Source organism: Sapajus apella, unplaced genomic scaffold, assembly GCF_009761245.1.
Source record: "Sapajus apella isolate SASKATOON/1434 unplaced genomic scaffold, GSC_monkey_1.0 scaffold112, whole genome shotgun sequence".
NCBI lineage: Eukaryota > Metazoa > Chordata > Mammalia > Primates > Cebidae > Sapajus > Sapajus apella.
In genome coordinates, this window is record NW_022437052.1 from 3,106,781 (window position 1) to 3,114,810 (window position 8,030).

At 61.9% G+C, this 8,030-nt stretch overlaps 1 pseudogene; it reads left to right on the forward strand.

Annotated features, from left to right (window-relative positions):
* The first annotated feature begins 635 nt into the window (after positions 1 to 635).
* On the forward strand, positions 636 to 7,996 carry LOC116537648 (annotated as a pseudogene).
* Positions 7,997 to 8,030: the final 34 nt, after the last annotated feature.

Genomic DNA, 8,030 nt, shown 5'->3' on the forward strand with positions numbered 1-8,030 from the left:
CCTCCATCCCAGGACCCTGGGCAAGCAGGGAAACTGGGCCAACCCGGGGAGCCCTGGCCAGGCCTGGCTCTGACCACCCGCTGGCCTCTTGGGACTAGTTGAGACAGGTTGGCTGCCAGATCCCCACCCACCTCGCATGGGGCTCCTGCTGCCAAACCTATTCCCCTGGCTGACTCCCATCAATGGTCCTACCTCAGGGCCTCACCTTCCCAGCTGCTCCCAGAAAAGCAGCCTGAGCCGGGAGAAGGAGCAGGTGTGGAGGGGCCACGTGGATCTGCGCGTCCTCCATCCTCTCACTAGGGCCATAGGACTCTCTGGGCTGGGCGCCATGCCAGGTGCAGGGGAGCCAGCTGGGAACAAGACAGAAACTCCACCTGCATATCCCCTCATCCATTGGTCTCCACGCTTCCCCTCGTCCAGGAAGCCTCCCTGCTGCCCACCCTGACATCCCTCCAGGGTCCCGTGCTCCCACCACTCAGCCCTGACCACCCTGGGCTGCTGCTGCATGGGGACAGGCCTGTGCCCCACGTGAACTTCCCATGAGGTCAAAGGCTGTCTGGTTCATTACAGTGGCCACAGAGAAGGCCCACTGCTGAGTGATTATTGAATGAATGAACGAATGAGTGAATGGATGCATTCTTCTCATTTTACAGATGAGTAACCCAACGTCCCCAGAGGAGAGGTCACCTGCCTGAGGGCACTTCTGTCCCACCAGCATCAGACCAGGTATGTGCAACTCCAGGGCACAGGCCTGGAACAGCTGGGATGGGGCCTTCCAGGAGAGCAGGACCTGGGCCCCTCCTCCCACAGACACTGTGGGGACCGCCTCAGCCACCACAGTGGCCCCCACAGACAGGCCTCCCCGCATATGCCCAGCCTCGCCCCGAGCTCTTTGCTCCTAGTCACCCACTACCCCTCACAGCAGGCCCGTGGGGGTTCATCCACAGCACAGACAGGTGGTCACTTGCCCAAGGTCACGGCAGCATGTGGTGGAGAGCGGAACTCTGGCCTCCTGGCTCTCCTTGCTGTCTTTCTCCCGGCTCTCTGTGGGACGCCTCCACCAGCATGTCCCCTCGGCCCCTTTGTGGTGTTTTGTTTTGTTTTGAGATGGAGTCTTGCTCTGTCGCCCAGGCTGGAGTGTGCAGTGGTTCGATCTTAGCTCACTGCAACCTCTGCCTCCTGGGTTCAAGCAATTCCCCTGCCTCAGCCTCCCAAATAGCTGGGATTACAGATGCATGCCATCATGCCCTGCTAATTTTTATATTTTTAGTAGAGATGGGGTTTCACCATGCTGGCCAGGCTGGTCTCGAACTTGGGGTGGTCAGGAAAGGAGTCCTTGCTGCTCTGAGAACTGAAGGAGGGGAGGGGCAGCGCTGTTCGGACACTGGGGAGTGAGCTCCAGGCAGAGGGACCAGCCCCTGCAAAGGCACTGAGGTCTCCAGGGGATGAGAACAGAGAGGCGACGGGGCCTTGTGGGCCCATAAGAGACAGGCAGGAAGGTTCTGAGCAGAGGGACATGGCCCCTCGAGTGCTCACTGGTGCCCTTTGGCTGCTTGTGCCATGTAGATGGGGTAGGGGGTGAGCAGGAAGACCGGAAGGAGGCTGCTGCCTCCTGTGGGCCCCCGTGGAAGATGAGGGTGAAAGGGACAGGTTAGGGGCAGAGGAGGAAGACGCAGGCCGGCTCACTGCTGCCACTCAGCCACCATGATTCCCTGGAGCAGGCCGCACTGAGACCCCGGCACCATGTCTGGGAAGAGGAAGAAGCGGGTGGAGATCTCTGCACCATCCAACTTTGAGCACCGCGTGCACATGGGCCTCGACCAGCACGAGCAGAAGCTCACCGGGCTGCCCCGCCAGTGGCAGAGCCTGATGGAGGAGTCGGCTCGCCGGCCCAAGCCCCTGGTCGACCCTGCCTGCATTACCTCCATCCAGCCCAGGGCCCCCAAGGTATTCGGCACCCACTACCACCTCCCCCAGCCCATCCCCACCCCCAGAGTGGCCTGTCCCTCACCCCACACTTGACCCTGTAACCAACACCTTCTCAGTTACATGGAAACAGAGATACAACCCCAACTTCCACCCTGATCCTTGGTCCAAGGCTGACCCTTCACCCACCCTCCACCCACTGGCTCCAAGTTCTGAGAACCCCATGCCACCCCAACCTGAGGCTTCCATGACCCATCTGACAGCCCCCACACCAGCCTCCAACCTGAGCCTCATGCCCTAGGCACTATGCTCCTGTCCCCAGACCACACCCATCCCACCCTTGAGCCTTTCCAAAGCTCCTGGCAGTGGGAGACAGACCCATTCCCAGAGGGTGACAGTCCCCAGTGGTCAGGGCTTGGATGGGGGAGCCCGGGGGAGGCACCTGACCCAGTCCAGGGGTCCAGGCAAGCTTCTGGGAGGAAGGGACACTGTGGCTGAAGAGGAGGAGGAGCGATGGCAGCAGATTTGGGGGAAGCCAGGCTTTCGTGGAGGAAATCACCCCTGTGGAACACTGCGGACTTTTTGGTTTGGGGGTTTATTTCCTGCCATCTAGAGCAAAATGGCAAGGTTGGGATTTGAACCAATGTCTGTTTCCAAGCCCCATGCTCTTAACCCCTCTCCTGCCTCCATGTGAAATTATAAGAGTTGCAGAGCCGTTGTCTGGGTGTGGCCTGGCATGAGGCTGGCCTGGTGGTAGCCTGTGCTGGGCCTCGGGAAGCCAGCCTTGGAGCCTGGACTCTCTCCCATGGTCAGTGGGGACTGGGAAGGGTCGCAGGCCAGGGGGAGCTCACCGGTTTGTTTCCAGCAGGTGGAGATGGGTGTGCATGGACTCACCTCTCCCGGTACCCAGCCCAGCCTGGCAGGGAGGAGTGCCAAGACCCTCAAGTTGGCCATAGACACAAGTGCAGTCTCAATGTGGCAGCCCATGGCAGGGTTCATGTGGCCCACGCAGGGCGCTTTTGAATGCCTGACTTCTTTGCCACCACTTAAAAAGTGACAGACCACTTTCAAAGCTGTTGGCTTGTGGTGACAGACCAGCTGGAGCTGAGTGGCAGCTGCCTCTGCAGGTGTGGCCCTGGCTTTTGTGGGCCACAGGCCACACCCGACCCCCTCCACTCCACGCCCGACCCCTCCCCCCTGCTCCACGCCCTACCCCCTCGCACCACGCCCTGCCTGGCGCCGTGGCCACTGGCATGTGTCTCCAAAATCCCAGCCCCTGCCTGGCTCGCCAGGCCTGGCTGTGACTGTCCCACCAGGAAATAGGGCACCTGAATTCACACACAGTGCCTCGTGGCCAGCACTGACCTGGGGCCCCATGGGCGCTTGTGTTTGCTGCCCTTGGCCAGGCCCCAGGTCTCCCAGGGCCCTCTCCACCCCCTTGTTTTGTTTTGTTTCGTTTTGTTTTGAGACAGAGTACCACTCTGTCTCCCAGGCTGGAGTGCAGTGGCACTGCGATCTCGGCTCACTGCAACCTTCGCCTCCTGGGTTCCAGCAATTCTCCTGCCTCAGCCTCCTTCCTGCCTTAGCCTCCAGAGTAGCTCCCAAGGGATTACAGGCTCCTACCACCATGCCCAGCTAATTTTTGTATTTTTAGTAGAGATGGGGTTTCACCATGTCGGCCAGGCTGGTCTTGAACTCCTGACCTCAGGTGATCCTCCTGCCTCAGCCTCCCAAAGTGCTGGGATTACAGGCACCCACCACCATGCCCAGCTAATTTTTGTATTTTTAGTGGAGACTGTTTTGCCATGTTGGCCAGGATGGTCTTGAACTCTGACCTCAGGTGATCCTCTCACCTCAGTCCCCCCGAGGTGTTGGGATTATAGGGGTGAGCCATCGTACCCGGCCTCAACCCCCTGTTCTAACAGCAAAGTCTGGCCTTGTGTCCACTTTGCTTCCCTGGGGCCCCTGGGCAAGGCCCCGCTTCAGGCAGACAGCCATGGCCAGGAGAGACAGGGCAGTGGCAGGCCACGGGTTTTGTGGGATCAGTGTTTCCTGCACATTAGAGGCAGGCCTCCAGCTGCAGATGCCTGGCAGCCCGGGGCAGGGTCCCTGTCAGCAGGGCCCGTGTTCTCAGCTCACTGTGGCCCCTGCACAACCACATCATCAATCTGTGGTTTAGCAAAAGTTCACTGAGCCCCTGCTGTGCGCCAGATGCTGATAGGTGCTGAGATATAGTGGGACCCAAAGCAGACAGGAAAAAGCAACCCCTGCCCCCAGGAGCATGCACATGACAGAGCCGGAGTAGACAGATGCCTGCATGCTCCATGTCGGCCTCTGTCAGGTGATCTAGGTGGAACACAGGCAGGGCAGGGGCTGGCATTTTAGATGACGGGCGGCCAGCGGAAGCTTGAGCAAAGACCTGAAAGTGTGGAGGGAGAGAGCCACAGGAACCCTGGGTGCTGATGTTCCAGGCAGAGGGAGCAGCCAGCGCAGAGGCCCTGAAGTGGGACAGGAGGGGGCGGAGCAGCGAGGACACCCCTGTGCCTGGAAATGGAGCAGGGGGCAGAGGGGCCATGTGTGACACAACTCAGACCGTAAAGGATGGGGACCGGAGGGACTCGGGATGCACTGGATGCCCTGCCTGGTTCCCACGTGGGTTTGTATTCAGCACCCGGCTCCTGGAACCCCCCTGCCCTCTACTTTGGGGCTAGGCCTTTGTGACTCTCCATGTCCCCCACCCCTTGTCCTTCATGGGAGCTGAGAGTGTGGTTTTGGGGCTCATGAACACTGGCACCCACAGGGGAGGAAGAGCCAGCCCAGGCCTAACCCCAGCGTCCTGTAATTTGTAGCCCTCGGCCTGATTATGGGGTGGGTTGGCTTCTGCCCTCCCTCCCCTCCACCCCACAGGGCAGGACTGTGCCACCCATCTGGGGAACAGGAGAAAAACAAGGGGTGTCTCTCCGGGATCCCACCCAGCCCAGGGAGGCAGCAGCCTGGCCTTGGCCATCACTCCTCTGACTCTGCAGCTGTGTCCCGGCAAGGGAGGGGCCACCACCCTTGCCATCCTTACTCCACCGTATCTCCTCATTGCATCTCTGTCTTGTCTCTGTGTGTGTCGTGCTGTCCTGTCCCTGTGTGTTGGATGCCCATCCTGTGTGCCCCACTTCTTGTTGGGCCCCCACCCACCATTGTCCAGGACCCCAGACCATCATGTGGGGCAGCAAAGGTGCCAAGGATGGGGTCCTCACGCTGCTGCTGGGCGAGTTTGAGAACATGTCGGTGACACGCTCCAACTCCCTTCGGAGAGACAGCCCGCCGCCTGCACATGCCCACCAGGAAAATGGGATACCAGAGGAGCCAGCCGCCATGGCCAGAGTGGTCCTGGGGAAGGCAGGCAGTCGAGGCCAGATCGCTGGTCACAGCGAGGCAGGTGGCGGCAGTGGTGACAGGCAACAGGTGGGGCCAGAGAAGAGGCCCAAGTCTTCCAGGGATGTCTCAGGGGGCCCCCAGGAGTCCTCCTGGGACAAACGCCCCCTCTCTGGGCCTCACGTCGGCACCCTCAGCCTGCTGGTCTGGCCAGTGGGGCGAAACTGGCAGCTGGCTGGCCCTTTAACACCTACCTGAGGGATGACACCGACCACCCATCCCGGGGTGCCCAGGTAACCCATTCCCCACCCCAGGGTCCCCGAGGTTCCCTGCCTGTTGCTCCCCTGCCCCCACCTTCCAGCCCTGCCCGACCCACCGTGCATCTCATCCTGACCACCTGTGTGTCTATCCCATCGCTGGACCTCTCCCGTGCTTAGGGAGCAGAGCTGGCCCCAGGCACCCTTCACTGACAGTTACCTCTCTCTTCTGTTTCACGGGAAGCCTCACGACGTGGCCCCTAATGGGCCATCAGCGGGTGGCCTGGCCGTCCCCCAGTCCTCCTCCTCCTCCTCCCAGCCTCCCGTGTGAGCCTGAGGCACCCCCAACCCTGGAGTACTGGGCCCCCACGCCTCAGAGCCCCAGCTGACCCCTCCAGCCCAAGCCCCTGCCACCCCCACTGCCCCTGCTGTTCCCGGGCCCCCTGACCCCCACTTGCTACAGCGGGAGCCACAGCGTGTATCCCATGAGCAGTTCCGGGCTGCCCTGCAGCTGGTGGTGGACCCAGGTGACCCCTGATCCTACCTGGACAACTTCATCAAGATTGGCGAGGGCTCCACGGGCATGGTGTGCATCGCCACTGTGCACAGCTCGGGCAAGCTGGTGGCCGTCAAGAAGATGGACCTGCGCAAGCAGCAGAGGCGTGAGCTGCTCTTCAACAAGGTGCAGGAGCTGCTGCCCTGCTGTCCTCTCCCTGCCGTCCTCCCTCCCTGCCCTCCCTCCTCTCCCTGCCATCCTCCCTTCCTGCCCTCCCTCCTCTCCCTGCTGTCCTCCCGCCCTGCCCTCCCTCCTCTCCCTACACTCCTCTGTGCTGGGCCAGGCCCCCCTCCTCCCCTCACTGCTCCCCACCCCCAGGCCATCTCCTCCACCCCAGGTAGGTCCCTGCTTCTGTCCTCACAGCGTCCTCACCCACATCTCTGTTCCTGAGCCCCAGACCCAGGGTTCCTCGGCCCACTGAACCCCACCCAGTGTCTTCCAGGCCCCTCACATCCACTGAGGCCCACCTGGGCTCCAGGATACAGTGTCCTCCAGACCTGCCCCTCCTGGGTTCCCCATACCCTGCCCCAGCCTGTCAGCCCCGGGCCAGCCGCTCCTCCCAGTCTGCACAGCCCATTGTCTCCCACTCCAGGCTCCACCCCGGCCTCCACTCGGGCCTCCTCAGCACAGCCCACACAACCACCAAGAGGAAGTTTCTCATGTTCAGGCCCACCCCATCCCCATTCCACCTGAGACCCTGGCAGTGCCCCGCAGCACCCTGACAAGAGGAAGCCTGCCCCCCTTTGCTGGGTGTATGAGGCCCCTCTCGACCCGCCGTGCATCACAGCACCTGGCTGCACCAGGAACTCCCCACCTGGGTTCCTCATCCGCCCCCACGTGCACGCCTCTTCTCTCATCCTTGCCCAATACCTGTTTGTCCAGGGTCTCAACCCTGAGGTTGAATGCTCTTCCCACCTCCCCCCAGCACCAGCCCAGGACTGACCTGAGATGGGCGTTGTCCCAGGGAGTGCACCCAGAAGGGAGGTGTGGGCTTCAGGCTGCCTCTGAGACCCATGTGGCTGTGGCAGTAGTAGGGGAGGGCAGTCCACGTGGCCCCATGAGCACAAGCTCCATGTAGAACTACTGCAAGGGGACCCGGGGGCGGCAGTGGCTGGGTCTGAGGCGGGCCTGGGCAGCCCTCCTGCCTCCCTCTGCCCCCCTCCCGCCCCCTTCGCCGCTGACCCGGCCCCTGAACAGGCGGTGACCATGTGGGACTGTCAGTGTGAGAACATGGTGGAAATGTACAACAGCTGCCTGGTGGGGACGAGCTCCAGGTGGTCATGGAGTTCCTGGAAGGAGGCGCCGTCACCGACATTGTCACCCACGCCAGGTAATGCCGGGTCCTCAGACTCCTCCTGTGACATGACCAGGTCCCCTCCAGACCGCTTGGGGTGGGGCCACATCTCCAAACCAGCTGTGCTGTGTCCACCTCGACCCCCCGGGCATGGGGTAGTGTCTTCCATTCCTCCAGCTCCAGAGTGGGGTTGAGCTGTCTCAGGTTCCTCCCAACCCAAGGCAGGGCTTCATTCCCCTCAGCCCCTGGGGGGCTGTCCACCCGTCTGCTCACCCCCATCCGCAGGATGAACGAGGAGCAGATCTTGGCCGTGTGCCTGGCAGTGCTGCAGGCCCTGTCAGTGCTTCACGCCCAGGGCGTCATCCACCGGGACATCAAGAGCAACTTGATCCTGCTGACCCATGACAGCAGGGTGAGGGGACAGGCGGTGGGCTGCGGGGGGTCGGGGTTCCCACGGTGGGGCTTCCTTGTCTCTCCCCATCCCCTCTGAGGGTAGGTGGGCTTGATTCCCTAGGCCTGTGTCTTGAGGATCCAGGACTTCATCTGTCCCTCATGCAGCCCAGAGTCGGGCTCCAGTTCGTTGAGGGCTCTGTGTAGTGGGAGGACACGGGCTGGTGGGGGCTCTGTGCAG